Source organism: Channa argus, chromosome 5 (assembly GCF_033026475.1).
Source record: "Channa argus isolate prfri chromosome 5, Channa argus male v1.0, whole genome shotgun sequence".
NCBI lineage: Eukaryota > Metazoa > Chordata > Actinopteri > Anabantiformes > Channidae > Channa > Channa argus.
In genome coordinates this window covers 19,131,524-19,147,470 of record NC_090201.1, presented here as the reverse complement: position 1 = coordinate 19,147,470, position 15,947 = coordinate 19,131,524, and the positions used below count along the sequence as shown (strand labels likewise).

Below are 15,947 nucleotides of genomic sequence, written 5' to 3'. Positions count from 1 at the left end.
CTGTTCTTCCGTGTGTATCTTTTTCTATCTTGTCTTCTGTGGGGTGAAACCTAGTGCAGGCACAGTGCACCCTTATATGTAGTACATGCAGAGCTGGAGCACTGTCAGCCTGGGACCCCGGACCAATGAGAAGAAAACATGTGCAACAGACCATCTGCAATGGAAAAACAAATCCTGTAAAAGATTTTGTGGATTTTGCTGCACGGGGGAATGGTGTCCAGCTGCCTCGAGTGGCAGTGACAGACGCTTTCTCTCCTTCTTACTTGGCTAACATGCATGTATCCTCTACTGGCCTTAAGTACTAAACCTGGACACTCATTCACCTCCATCCACACACATCAATTTCTTTAACTTTCAGTTAAGCACAAATATCTTTATATCATTATAGTCTATCTATCTATCTATCTATCTATCTATCTATCTATCTATCTATATATCTGTATACACAGTCATATGAATACATAAATCTCGTTAAGGAAAAAGTATCTTGAAGTACAAGGAATGACCAATACACACTAATAATTTCTATTGATAAATGACAGTAAATGATTTTGTTATAATATGCTGACACAAGGTTTTAACAAAAAAAAAAGCGATGAGCAGTGAAACAACATCTCATTTACAGCTCCCAGGGCTCAAGTTCACTTGAATGGCATTTGGTCTGACAGCATTACTTACCCTGCCTGTAATCCACACTGTATTGTAAGCCCTCAATGAGCTTTGAGGTAGACATATGTAACTTTTATTTCTGTTCTAATCACCTTTCCATAACAAGCTTGAGAAATGCATCTTTTCTTTTTATAAAACCTCACCAGACAAAGTAATAACGCACTGTCGCAGTTGCTGAAGCTTGTTTTTTCTTTAGAAAAAGTAAACTGAATTTGGCAACTATTTTTGTTCAGTACTTTTTTTACTACAGCGAGTATTTTATTATTATTCTAAGATCCAGTTACTGAATGAGATAAGGAAATAGATGCTCACAATAACAAACTTACCAAAGAAAGAAAATCACACAGCTTAACAGTTGTTTCTGTCCCTCCCAGATTCTGTAACCTTAAAAGCTGAATTTCTGCTTTGTTTCCACTTTAAGTGTCTTTTATTTGGTGTGTCAGGAGTACTACATTTAGACCAGGGCACATGTTTTGATAACTTTAATTGTTTTACCACGATATGTGAGGCCTGAAATTCTGTGACTGTGGAGCATTTACTACGTGAAAAAGATAAGTGTCATCAGTTGATGTGTTAGTGCGACAGACATATAGTATTTACTAAACTATGCTTTCTCTTACACTTTAGTATGGTGCTTTAATTTACTTATATTATATTATATATAACTTAGAAGTGCCTCCCTATAATTAACAGTACAGAAAAGCATTATTGTGCAATCAAATTACAGCTCTAAACCCTTAATTATACTGAGGTAATTAGTCATCCGTGTTTAGATAACAGTTGTAAATGTAATCCTATGTGTCATTCAATTTAATATACCAAAACACTTGCATAATTCAGGACCAGTAAGATGACTTATACCTACACTCATTAAATTACCTGCTTCACTTTTGTAACAGCTCACCATTGATAATCTAGAGTGAAGTCTGTGTTGGATTATCTCGGCAGTCAGGCGAAGCATATGGCTCCAGCATCTGTGGGCGGGTGCACATTCATCTATTCCCTGCTTGGCTGTTACAGCAGGAGCTATATTGGGACTAAAGCCCACAACTCTCATTCAAAAAGTCTGATTTAACCACTGTCCGTATGTTCTCAATGGACTCCGGCCTCAGGTCACCAACTGTTAAGAGTTTGACTCATTGTTGCTTTAAAGTAAACCCCATTTAAGGCTGTAGTTGTTCCATATAGAAACAAATGATATAAGTATCTTTCATTCAAACAAACTTAACTTATGCTCCTTTACTTCTACTGTTCAATAAATACACACAGAGGAAAAGATAATAATGTTAGAATCTGAACATTTTAACATGCATTTTCTTTTATGTTATACTAGTACAGTTAGATGCATATACTCTTATTTTTATCTGTTTTACAGCATCTAACTGAAACAACAATAAATAACATAAATAACTATAAAAGACGTATTGTTCCCCTAACAGATGAGACAAGTTTGAAATTTGCATCATGGGTAAAAGCAGGACTCACAGCCTCACAAACTTACTTATCAGGATAAATTTAAGGGCACACATTCAATTTGTTGGAGGCGGTGTGGGGCAAAAGAGGCCAGTCACTTCCATCTTTTCTGGGATTGCCCTAAACTTAAGCTTTTCATGTCTGATATCTTTAGAAAAATTAAAGACAATATTTGAAACAGAAGTAACAGAAGTATCTTGTTCCTGTTTTATTTTTGAAACAGAAGAGTGATACGATGCTGTTGGAGGTCCTATTGGCAGCAAGCAAAAAGGGAATTACAAGAAAATGGTTGAATTCCACACCTCTCACTGTGAATGAATGGTATGATACAATTTTGGAAATATTCAAAATTGGAAAAAAATAACATAAATGTTAAAATGTAGGTACAAATGCTTAAAAAGACAAAATTTGATTACATTTGGCAGAAATGTATACATTTCGATATGACCAATGGTTGCTACTCTCAAAGACAAATGAACAACTCATAAAAAAGATGCGTAAATGTGCATCTTTTCAAATAAAAATAAAATGGAAACAAAAGACATATCGTTGAATTTTAAATCACTTTTTGTACTGAGTATTTCAACTTGAACTCTACTTGTATTTGTCATCATTGTATGGGAATGTAACTGATGTAGACAGAAGTTTTCTAAAAATTGTGGTCATTATAGAATTAATTTATATTATTATTATTAAAATTTACATAATTGAATACATTCTAAATACACTCACTGGCCACTTTATAAAGGTACAATTTGATTCTATAGATGTATTGTACAGGTGAACCTAATGCCTTGGCCAGTGTCTTTTCCAGTAAGAAATAGCCTGGCTACACTGGGAAAGAAATTTAAAGTTGGTCCCTTACTTTCACCCCTTCTAAAGCCCAATTTTTATCACACTGTTCCATTAAATACAGTGCACACAGTGGATTGTAGCACCATTGCATCTTCATTATATATACGAACACAGAAACTTACCTGTGGTCATGTGCAGGAAAAACAAGCCCCCAGGTTTTCTAGTAATGTGATTAAAAACACATTTGTCCCGGACTCCAGGTCTCTGACACTGTCACAAAACATGGCCACTAGTTCAGGCAATGTAAGTCCCACATCAGATGGTAATATAATTTGATTATACTACCCCAAACTAATTGACATACAGGGAAAATGTGGCCTGTTGTCAGAAGCTGTTTTCTGATAATCCAACCTTAACTTTTGTAAACTGAGACCATAATAAATAAATCTGTGAAAAAATAAATCTATGAAAATCCATCATATATTATTAAATAAACAAATGTATTTATTTAATGTGAATTTTCTTTCTGGAGCAGTCTGTTGTACTGATGTACTTGTTTTGTCTATTCTGTGTTCTCTGACTTAGACGTTATGGTTGATAATGAATCAAACCAAATTGTTGTCGACCCGCGGTCCTGGTCCTGAGCTCCAGTCCGAGCTCCAGTCCACGTTTTGCCCTCGATTGTCCTGGCAAGGAGCAGCAATCCGCAGCATCCCCACACGTAGCCAGCCACACACGCTGTCCGAGAGGCTGCTATGAAGTTACACGATTAAAGTAAACAAAAACGTTTATAGACACATTATCCCAATTACTTGATAGGAACGCACTTAATATAGACACAGCCATGTCCACCCAAGTATTTTATAAACATATGCATGCTGTAATGTCTTTTTTTAACTAAGTGTATCACCTATGGTGTTTTTCTTAGCGCTTTAATTGCAAAGAAAAATAAAACGAGGAATTAAAACTCTATCAGCGTGGCTGGGTAAACTGCTGCAAGTTAACTTTGAGGGGAAACCGAAGCAGCGTGGTCCTTCTTTAACTAAAACAAAAAGTGAACTTCCTGTTTCGGGGTGGTCCACAGACTGTGGAGAAAGGGAGGGAAGAGAAGGGGTGCGCGTTCCCGCATTGCCTGTGCAGCCAACTCCACGGCTCTTTGCGGGACTCCATAGCCGAACATGGGGTTCGGCTTTGTCACCGTTTGCGTAAAGTGACTCTGAAGCGGGGAACAACGGGAATGGAAAAGCGCCTCTGAAGCAGGATACAGTCTCGGTTACTGTGAAGGGGTCGGTGATCTCCATCCGAGTGCGTCCGCCTCACGGCAGAGAGAAAGAGAGCGAGGTGAGGCTTTATTGGAAAGTCAGACTTTCACACACCGTGGACCTACTGAGCTCTTCCAGGGACTTCGGGAATCAAGTTTCATGCTGAGTATTCCGGCGTTAACCTGAGGTAAGCAGTGCTGCTGATTCCCATAGAAATCAGAGCCCAGCACACAAGCTGCACGTTTTTCAAGTTGGGAAAGTTGCGCTGTGTTAGTGGACTTGATGTTACTTTTGTTGCCTGCTTTCTGAAGTCTCAAACATGTGCTAATGTGTTATTAGAGATAGTACAGCGACCCCCCCTTCTCTCATGTTATGGTGACTGACTTTTATACACTGGGCGCATTTACTTAAATTATATTTCCTGCACACCTCAAATTTCACTGAGTTGCATAATATTGCGCCTTCTCTGTGGATTTAAAATATAGTTGCTCTATTGAGAGCAAAATAGTGCCCAGTTTTCATTTGTGGAGGCAGGGTTGAGGTTCTTCAAACTTCTAGCAGTCAGAAAATGTTATTTTTCTTCTGCCCTCCTGCCTCCATGTCTTTTAGCAGGCCGACTGCCAGCACAGTTTAAAATCATCTGGCACAGATGAGGGCTGCAGGGCCACCCGAGAACAGCTGTTTCTTGTAACCTGACATACTTGAGGTGCCAGTATCTTTTCCAAATGTGAGTTTCTGTCAGGACACCCACAAAACAACAGCATCTGTGCATCTGTGAAAACTGTGTGAGGCTCGGGGTTTGGAAAACTCTTACGAACTGACCAGTAAACATTTAGGTAACTTTTGAGCATCACAAAATGCGTTGGCTGGTCATTTTGTTTTACCTTCACTGGTTTTTAAATTCTTCTTTTGGTTCTAGTTTAGTACACGTAAATAAATGCCATCAAACTTCCCTTTTACTTCCCTACATTAAAATATCTCTCTGCTTCTAGCTGAAAGATGCCTCCAGATGACATCATTTGTAGCAACCTTTAGTTCAGGTTATGTCATCTTGTTGCTTACACTATGGAGCTTGTAATCGTGGGCAACTTGATTTTAACTTTTCTAGAAATGTTCTAGTCGCTGTGGCAACCCCTGAAGGGACAAGGTGATATTAATTTGAAGTCAGAGGGAAGTTTAAAAGCATTAATGTACATTTCCCCCTAAACTAAAGCCATACAAAGCAAGTTGAAAATTGGTGAAGTCACCCTTTAAGTTAAATCTATTAACTTATTTCATGCACTGAGCTTTCTGATCTATTGAGATCAATTATTGAATCAAATTGCCTCTGTATGAGGTGACTGTAGCTGTTAATGTGGGAAGATTAGGCTGCGGGTTTCCATGTAGTGGCTCTGAGTTGAAGAGAGTCAACACTGGACTCAATAGAAGAGCCAAACACTTATTTATTCCAAAGTGACAGTGAGAAGTGTTAAGCACACAAGCTCACGTCCTTCCTAAATAGTATTTACACAGACAGACAATCACACAGTAGAGAGAGTGTATTTGTAAGTCACAAAGCGTCTTTAGTAGATCTCCAAAAACATGAGAGGAAATGCAATTTTGAGGATTTTCTCTATCAGGCCAAATTTTGTTTGATCATAATAAAACAACATCGAATCAAGCCAATTTTTCAGTGCAATGTGGATTATTTTTTCATGTTTTTGAAAATAATCCATTACAGAGAGACACTCAGATCCTTCTCAAGGTTGAGACGAAGGAGAATTTTGAAGGAAGAAAGTGCACTTGTCCTTTGTCCACATGTGAAAAGCTCCACAGGGGAGCATCCTCACCCTTACTGGTCTTTATCAAGTGTGTTAATGCCAAAAGGCTTCTTAATGGGAATGTTCTTAAACAAATAGACCATACAGGAAGCAACTGTCCTCCTATAGGCAGTAACAGGAGTGGACTGATCTGCTTTGTCACAGTCATAGCAGCACGGTGATAAGTCCCTATCAGTCTGAATACAGTGGAGTTTAGTGTAATGGATTCGATCTACTTTGAGCTCAGCCACAACAATTAAAGATGTATTGTGTGTTTGTTCTGTGCTTAATCCAAAGGCAGTGTTCATTGGCAACTGGAATTCTGCTCGTAGTTCCTCCCTGCTTAAATATGCGTCCAGTTAAATCTAAAGCACATAGAACAGACTATGGTCTGCTGAAGAGCAGAATCTGGAATATGAGACATCTCAAACTTGACTCTTTTGTTGTTGACTCTGGGATTAATGATGTGGACGGCATTTTTAATTTCTGTGTTGGCACTGTCGTCCGTTGGTCACGTGACGCACACATACCCAGAGGCAGGCAGCAACAAGTGGCATGTTTTTGTCCAGATTCCATTTTGGTCCGCTCAGCAAGAAACATGTGTCACGTGATGCTTGCAATCCCCCCAACACCCTCCTCCCACCTACCAGAAAGAAGGAGGTTAGGGGTAGGGAGAGGGGGGGGGGAGAAAGACCACCCTCACTGGGATCACAGCCCCTCAATCAGACTCTTTCACACCCTGTGAACCTGAAACAATCGGGGTTTAATAGCAGCTGTCTGTCTGTACCGGCCCAGGCTAAAACCTCGCAGGCCTACAATGCAACGCTGATCGGCTTCGGCTGCAGAGAGAAGAAGCCTGGGGATGCTCCAAAGGACACATAAGACACGCTTGCATATCTTCTCCGCCTTTTTCCCCTGCTACTCTTCTCTCCCTTCGTGTTCTAATTTTCCTGCCTGCCCCTGTAGCTCGCTGATGTCAGGGTCTGGTATTTTAAGGTTTTTTTGGTTCATTAAATTGAGTTTGTGCAAGGCCGTTGCAAGGCTTTATTCACTTTGTGTGTCTATTGATATAGTCATTGTCCACTGACGGCAGACTGGTGGTTTCATTTATGCAGACATTTATGGTTTCAGTTTTTATTCATCCTAACTTTATTGCATCAAAGCCATCTGAATATCACAAGAAGAGGCCATTCTTGTGGCCAGTAGTCTAATAACTGTGAAATGACCGTTTCATACAGTCAGAGCTCTCTAATATTTTTATTATAGTCTGCAAGAGAATCCATCTTCCAAGAAATGTACCACTGGAAACATCTAATGATGCTGAAATCAGCATCACAAAGCAAGGGGGGTATGGGGAGGCGGAGAGAGGTTGTTACTAAGTAGTAGGCTGACACCAGAGGGCAAAGGCATTAGAAAACTTTAAAAAGCTTGAATTGCATTAGCAAAGGGCACACATAATAGAAAGGGGAAATGTTGTAGTCATGGGAAATATTCTGAAAATCATTGTTCATGGTTACTTGGAGTTTTCCCACCCATTATAAGGCCTATCGGACAGATTGCTTTGGTGGAATTATTTCAAAGCAAGAGAAAATTAAGATTGAGGATGGCTAGATTTGATTATTATTTTAGTAGATGGATGATCGGAGATTTAAGCCAAGGTGTTTCATTCCAAAGAGAAGCCAAATTGTGAGATAGTATTCCCATTTTAATGCTGCATTTTCTTTTGCAGAAACAGGTGATCAGTGGTTAGTTGTAGCACAGGTACATGAATATCTTTTAAAGTTTCATACAGACACGGTTATAATTTCATTGCGCCAAGATGCTCATCTGCTGCTCACTCAGCAGACATATAAACATACTGGTAGTTTTATAATTCTAGTGTTGATGCTACCTTTGAAACAACTGACAAAAATTATATCACATACAATATTTCTACCAAAGCCAATAGTAATATTGGGTGGTTTTTTAACACCTCACCAATATCTATCGGCTTTGGTCATGGCTGTCCCTTGGGATAGTAATGCTACTGCTCTGGTGTCTAGTTGTTGTACTTTATACTTAAACTTGCTTTGAATTATTTCTGCAAGCTTTATTGTAAAAAAACACTAGAAACCAAGTTGTCAAAAAAGTTGAGCTAGTATTATCTGTGCATCTTCCATTAGGGGGCTGGACCGTGTTTCCTGCAGAGGGTTTTGCACAAGCTCCTCTAACTGTACTTTCTAGTCAATATGGTCATACTCGTGCAAGCCCCCCCGTTGTTATTGTTGTCGCTCTCTGACACGGTAGTCAACCCTGTGGACCAGTCTACAGCAGCACACAGGAGGCAGAGCCAGGCAGAGATGTTGCCGTAATGAGATCTCAGTGCTTAATATCTTTGTAGTTTTTGTAAATACATTGGTTAACCTTGTATCAGTGTGGTGTGCCAAGCACAAATAGGGCTTAACTCAGTTAAACTAACTGTTTAATAGTTAGCTCTGTAAAGTTGTTAGCTCCATAGGGGTATAGAAAGAAACCCAACATTGACTCAGTGTAATTGCCAACACAGGGAGGCCCTGAAATAACAAGTCAAAGTTGTCCAGAGACAAAGATGAACCTGGTTCCGCTTTTGCTTGCATTGAGCAAGGTAAACACTAAATTTTGTTGTTGGGCACTGAAGCTTGGTCATAAATTGTAACCTGCAGAATTGTCTAATATGACCTTCTCCGATGTGTGGCTGCATATGAGGTCAGGGGTCCTTATCGTTCCTGATCAATAGTCTGATTATAAAATACCTGATGTATACTGTAGTAGGAGGAGCCCTGTTCTTGTGTGAAAATGTTCCTCTTAAGCCATTGGTTAAATCACCCTCTAATACTCTGTTGGCTGTCGTTGGTTGTGTTTTTCCTCAAATCCCTTTTTTGGTTTGAGCCTGTGTTGGAGGAAATATGATTTGGTGATATAGATTTTGGCATGCTGCTGACCGACAAGGCAGAGTTAATCACTTCCCTATTGTCCTATTTGAATGAGGGTGGTAGTTTTTGATAAGTGTGTGTGTGTGTGTGTGTGTGTGTGTGATAGGCATGCTAACTATTATCCATCGTCTCATTTGGTTGATATTAGAAATCAAACTAGTGCTAATAGGATCCAGGTGAGACTGTGTGTAGCTTTTGCATGCAAACAACCCACATAGTCACTTATTCGTTTTCCACAGTTAAATTAGCTCAGTTTGCAACAATGGGTGGTCAGCTGTGTGTCACAAAGGTACAAAAACTGGGCCTTAAAAAACAGGTGATCAGGTCAATAAAAGTGAGTCAAACTGCTGCAGACTCAAACTGGACGGGAAGTACAACAGAATAATTTTGTGGTTGATCTTTGAAATCTCCAACTGCAAAAATAATTGATTTATTTACAGCTGTGTTTTTATGCATGCAGGTTAATGCAGGTTAATAATGAGTTCTCCTAGTCATGCAAGTTTCTGTATCTGTGTGTCTTTTCCAGTGGGTGTGTATCAGTGTGTGTGTTCTTAGCCGCTGATGACTCACGACGTGCTGTCCTGTCGGCAAGCAGGCAGCGAGGAGGGGGCGGTGTTTATTATTTCACCAGGTTGCCATAGCCACGGTGCATATGGGTGCTACCATCATCAGTATAATTACACCTCAATGTCTGACAGCTACCCTCCTCACTGCCTTGTGTGTCTGTGACGTCCACCATTTAGGAAAAACTGAGATTTTTGATCAGGTGCAGGGTAGGCTCATCCTGACAGCATTGGCTTGATATGAAAGCTTTTGAGTTTCCAAAAACAACACAAAATAATGAAGAAAAACATCTGGTTCAAACACTCCTCCAGACAAAAATGCTTCTTAATTCTTTCTTCCGTTCCAACAAAACTTTTGCGTTTCATTTTTATTTCACTCTGTAAAGAAGTGATTACTCCTACTTACCCATTTGTGTGTAAGTAACACCATTTCAGCACAGTTTTATGTGATAAGCTCTTACGTTTTACTGCTGTAGTAGTTATTTCAGACTTCCACAAAACAAATGAGAGAGAGACAGAGGAATGTGGTGCGAAAGATGCTCAGTTGAGAAATAGTATTTGTGTTTCATGTATTAATAGTGAGCCTTCTGCATAACTTTGCGAGATATGATAACATCCTTAGCTTCTTAGGTTGAAAAATGTTCTTAGGCAGCTCCCCCCGAAAAACACAAACACACTTTATTCTGGATTTTACGCAGCAAGTATATAGTTATTAATCTAACATCATTAAAGCCGTTATTTATTCAGGGTCAATTCACTGAGATGCCTACGCTCTTTTTCAGACATATCCTGATCGCATTCATAGAGTCACACACACTCACACCTGGAAGCTGCTCAGTGCAACCGCAGTTTGATTTATTATCACTGACCATCTTCACTGGAGCAGTTGGGGTTAAGGACCTTGCTCAAGTTCACGACAGAGTTTCTTGTGTTTACCTGTGTTCAATAAGATATTCCTGCACCAAAAGCCTTATTGAAAATTGGAAGTATGTGGTCAAAAAAAAGTCATTTCACCTTTGGCATTTTTTCCCAGCATAACCTTAACCAGGTCTTGATACTCAGTGTTACGTACCCAGCTGCACAACTTGCTTCCCGCATCTTATCACATATTTGTCAAGATCTGTGTGAAAGCTATTAAAGATTCTGATAAGTGACCTAATGAAGTTTATGTGTATTTACCCCTAACTGCCCACAACTATATCAGTTTAATGCCATCTGTATAATATCAGCCCGTTCCAGGTTTATAGAGTTACCCAAGCTAAACTGTAAACATTGGATGACACACACTGCATTGGTATTCTTAATTCACACTGTATATTTATGAGAAGGGAATTGTGTGGTCAGTCTTGTAGACTTAAAAAGAGAGCTACATTCTCACTGTCTGTTTTGTTCCCCTCTTTTTGTCATTTCGCTTCCATAAGTTTACAGCCGTCTGCTGCTCAGCGTCTTGACTTTTTTTTTCTAGTCCTGCTCTTTAAGTAAGCGCTAGCTGTGAGAGGCTGCAGTGGCTTGTTGATGCCACGTTAACCAGATCAGATGCCATAACAGGAAGTCAGTCCACATGTGTGGATGTAGCATAGCGACACGCGCACATGAGTTACCACTACTGCGATCCAAATGCAGGCCGAGCTGTCACTGATACACTGACATGAATCTGCTGTGGGTCAAAGGTATTTGAACCCCCAGTCAGTCACATTTACTGTAACAGATCTGACTTGACATGCACTGCGTTTTGTTCAGATTTCAGGCTCCGTATATAAAATCCCAAAATCTTGATCGAGATTCGAAGACATGTCTGCATCTTTATTTTAATTTGTAGGCAACATCAGCTTTTTCCCATAGCAGAAATAGGATGATCATTCATTCTTCAAAGAGAAACATATGCAAACAAACTGGGCCTAATTAGGCTTAAGATCCCACAGCACATGATTACCAAAAGTGATGTGGTGTGCCTGTTTTGTTGGTTATGTCATAGCCTAAACTGAAATGAACTAACTGAATGTTCTGTTGTCTGAGCCATCAAATAGTGTTTACAGCTATTGTCTCTGTGGTCCACTGCCATAAATTGTAAATGGAAACTAGCAGTGTAGTGCGTGTTGAAGTTGTTATTGAGAAAATAATTACCTTCAGGAAACTATAACAAACTATTGGAAGGTCTTTTTTAAAAGATGTAATTAACTTTGTTTCAGCAAAGTTCTACTGATATCTTATTTTCAGCAGAAGACAGAATTGTCCTTTATGTAGACTGTACAGTAACATAGATGTATACAGTTCCTGTGCATTTACTGCATATTTGCAAACTAAATTAAGCCTCTAGAAAAATAATATTATTGGCACATGCTGAGAAAGAACTTTCCATTTTCATTAAGAGTGGAATTTGTTGGAAAGGAAAGAAGGGCAAGAGAGAGTAAAGGGTGAAACATTTCATGAGTGTGGAGGAGAGAGAGAGAGAGAGAGAGAGAGAGAGAGAGAGAGAGATGTAGATTGTTTTAAATCCACAGCGAGTCAGGCTCTCAAATTTATGCCCATGGGCTGCTTCTTGGGTGGGCTGCAGGGAGGGCGGTGCGCTAGCTGGAGCAGGGAAAAGTTGCCGACTCCAGACTGCTCGCCTTGCTCTGTAGCTTGGCTTTTCCTGCTGGAACACATTTACAACTCAACCGTCCTGACTGGCTGACTGACTGCCTGGCCCTTCCCTGCACAGACTGAACTGCACAGACTGATTTTCTGCTACTTATTGAGCCACCATAGTGTGATTGAGCTCTTATTTAAATAATAAATGTATTGTTTTTAACAGTGGGATTTTGCTACAACATAACAGTTGTAAGCACACAGAAGCTTTCATAAACCAGAAATGATTATGATATGACAGGTTCTGCCTTTAAAAAAAAAAGTGTGTGTGTATATTTTAACTAGTGCTCAAGAAACAACAGGAACAGTTCATATCCTGAGAACTCAAGAACTTTGATCAGATAAGACATAATTCTGGCTCCACTGTATTTTAAATCAGCTATGATCAGCTATGAAATCCAGCACTCTGGTAGCTTTCAATAGATACCCTGATGTTTAGGACATAGAAGAGTAGCCCAATCTACAACCCACTATCAAATATTTTTCACAGTGGAGATTTAGTGATAGACAACACTGCTCACAGAGAGAAGCCCAGTGATGTCAGCTTCGCATTAGATACAATAGAAATTCAATGTTACACGAATCCTTAGGGGAAAATTCAAAACAATCCAACTTGAAATTTAACAGATTTGTTGAAAGTCTCTGATCTGATGAAACACAGTATTGTATTATACCCTTGTTTCTTTAAACAACTTACATAATTCTGAGTTCTTTCTCACGTTGTGCCCTACTTTAAGACTGAAAGGCCGGTTCACTGCTGAGTCTCTCAAACGTTTGAAAGCAGGGAGGTTTTCCTGCCCCGGTAACAGACTGAAAACACACATCGAGGGATGACATCAGCAGCATGTAAATCAGCTTGCAGCAGAGCAATAATCTGAAATTCAAATTTAGAGGCTAACTGGTTGCTTGCCCACGATAATGTGAAACACACACATCACTACATGTATACACACTACAATTTTATAGGCCAATAGTAAAGTTGCATTAATAAAAAACATTTATCTAATTTTTGACAGATTTAGACTCTTACAAAGGCTGTCATCACAAAAATTTGTCTATCTATCGATCTATGTATGGATATATTTATATAAGACTAAAACACACATCCTCCTTAAAGTTAAGACATAAAAACAGTTTTTGAAGAGTGTGTGTCTTCTACCCAGCAGCTTTGGTTTATTCCAGCCTGTGTGTCTGGCGGCTCTGCAAGCTAATTTGCTCTGAAGGTATTATGGTTATTGGAAAGCTTGTAAACCATTAAGTCTTTATTTACAAGAGAAAGAAAACAGGGCCTGGGTAGCTGTGTGGGGGTGAGTGAGGTCTTGGTACGGGCGTTGACCCCACTGTAAGTGATCAGAACAATTTCTCGACTGGCAGGCTGGTGGGACATCTGGTCCTATTTGCAGCAAACTGCAGACCGCTCCTCAATTACATAATTGTGCCCATTAATTACATGAGGAGGGCCTTCATTTCCTGGTAGCCAATAACTAACAAAAAGAGAGGCAGTAAAGAAAGACTATAAGACACACATGATTATAGTATGTGTGGTGAAACATGGCCTCGAATTTATACGAGCAGCCCAGGGTTAAAGAGCCGCACAGTAAATGGTATTTTCACCATTATGTTGAGGAGAGTGTGTGTAATCGTTCGTTGTCCGTTAAGTTATAGTAGAATTTCAACACTGTGAAGAGACGTGGCAGCACAGCTGGAAGTTTAACACTGTTCTTGATGCTAAAATCTTCACGACAGTTTGTTGTTTCTTAACCATCACCAGCCACTGTGTTTGGCCACACATAAAGCTCCCTGCAGGTTATTTCTCCTGGAGAAGATCACATAGACTCACGTACATGTTGTGACTGGATAGATGCAGGTGTGAGCATAGTAGTGGGTTATACAGCATGGACTGGAATGTATAGTTACCACAGAGGTTTGGTACAATTGGAGAAAATAATGACCCCACAAGTCTGGATAGTGTCCTTTCATGCCAAAATTTGCCAACATTTGATGAAATTACTTCAAACATAGAATAAAGATTATGCTAAATTATATCTACATTGGAATAGTTATTAGTCCATATTACTCTTCCTCCCATCCTCATTGTCCATGATTTTAATCTATTTTAAGCAATGGGGCGTAGAAATGAAGGTATTACCTTGATTAATGCCTATGTCTGTAGCAGTGAAAACACCACCTGATATGATTTCCCACAACCCAGTGTGACACCTCCAAATGTTTTATTTTATGCTAATAACAGTCCACAGACCAAATATATTAAGTTTACTATCATTTATGACAAAGACAAGCATCGAATTCTGACATTTTAAAAACGGCACAAATTGGCCATTTATGCTTAAAAATTACTGAAACATTATCTTAATTCTGAACATATTTTTGGCCAAACGAATATATAACCATGCATTGCTGATGGCAAAGTCACTCTTTTTTAAACAATATGTGACTTCCTCTCAGCTAAGGATAACAGAATGCTGTGAGTGAGGATGCAAAACTGCGTTAGTTCTGTAGTTCCCAGGCTGTGAACTGACCTGCTGCTGCACTCAGCATGAAACAAATGTTGGAATTACAATGCGGCTGTCGCAGCTGTTGTTTTTTCAGGTCTGGTGCTGTTGTCCCCTCCTCCTTCTCCTTGTTATCCTGTACTTTTTCTCCTGATGCTCTGCTTGTTCTCATCACTGTCTTTATGCTAGGGGGGAGTACAGAGTGGGGTTAGCCTTTGGGACAGGAGCGTATGCAGTAATGCACCTGCCAGTAGAAGTTTGAGTAGAGCATAAGAGACACTGTCTTTCTCTGCATGTAGGGAAGAGACTAAAAGAAGTGCAGTGCAGTGAAAGGAAGAGGCTGTGAGAGTGAGTTTCTCAGTCTTTGGACTGTGGGGGGGATGGAGGTACCATGCTGGGCATTTATGCTGGGCTTATGGGACCAGACTTCTCTGAATACACAGAGGGTCAACAGGGAACCGCACTCACTTTTCTTTTCTCACAGAGTTCAACACTATGTGTTTGCACTGTGATGGACTGGCGACCTGAGTAGGGTGGTTTTTAATGTGTCCTGCAAAATTACAAGAATCTGGAAAGTAAAGTGTGATCCAGTTATTTATGTGAAGTTGAGTTCATGTCATTTTGTCAGGAGAGCCAATTCTGTAAATTAATTAAGAGTATTCAAATCGCAGTTCATGTGACAAATTGCAAAACCACAACCTTTAATACTTGTTAATACTATACAGTATTACAAAGAGTGACAGCCACTCATGATTTTCTTGGGCGTTTTTTGTTGAATTCAGATTTTGCTTTAGTTAGTATAGGTTAAGCTTAGGTACTTGGTTTCACAGTATTCGAGGTTATGTGTAGCAAGGTTATTATGTGTAGCTTTGGTCTGGTTTATTAAGTTTAGTGGCCAATGTTTGGCTCACAGTTATTTCGCCATGGGCATTTTAATTTCCTCAAGTAAGCAATGCTCCATAATTCTCAGAATCGACATCTCAGTGTCTCCAATTTCATATAACTTTGTCCTAATCTGACAAAGGCAGCCTGTTGTTCCCGACTTTGTTCCTGACAGGCAGTTGTTCTGCTGCAGTGCATTTATTGGCCCTTAATAGCTGACACCTGTAGTCCATTAAAGGCCCTGGTCTGCTGACAGGCACACATACAGATAGATACTGTCTTTGAGTGCTCAGCGTGGTGAGAGGAACACTTTATTTGGGAAGCGGACGGAAATTCGTAATGCTGTAGAGAATAATCACTGGATGTTCAAAGTTTCAAACACTGTTACCCACAGGATCCCATTCAAAGGGGG

General features: G+C 39.7%; 1 protein-coding gene across 2 annotated transcripts in view; it reads left to right on the top strand.

Annotated features, from left to right (window-relative positions):
* Window positions 1-4,015: 4,015 nt before the first annotated feature.
* The window catches only part of gli1 (GLI family zinc finger 1), a 48,708-nt gene continuing 36,776 nt past the window's right edge, over window positions 4,016-15,947 (top strand). For both annotated transcript variants that reach the window (XR_010914468.1, XM_067505264.1), the window contains exon 1: window positions 4,016-4,386. The gene's annotated coding sequence lies outside the window, so the exon portion shown is untranslated. The remainder of the gene's footprint in view (window positions 4,387-15,947) is intronic.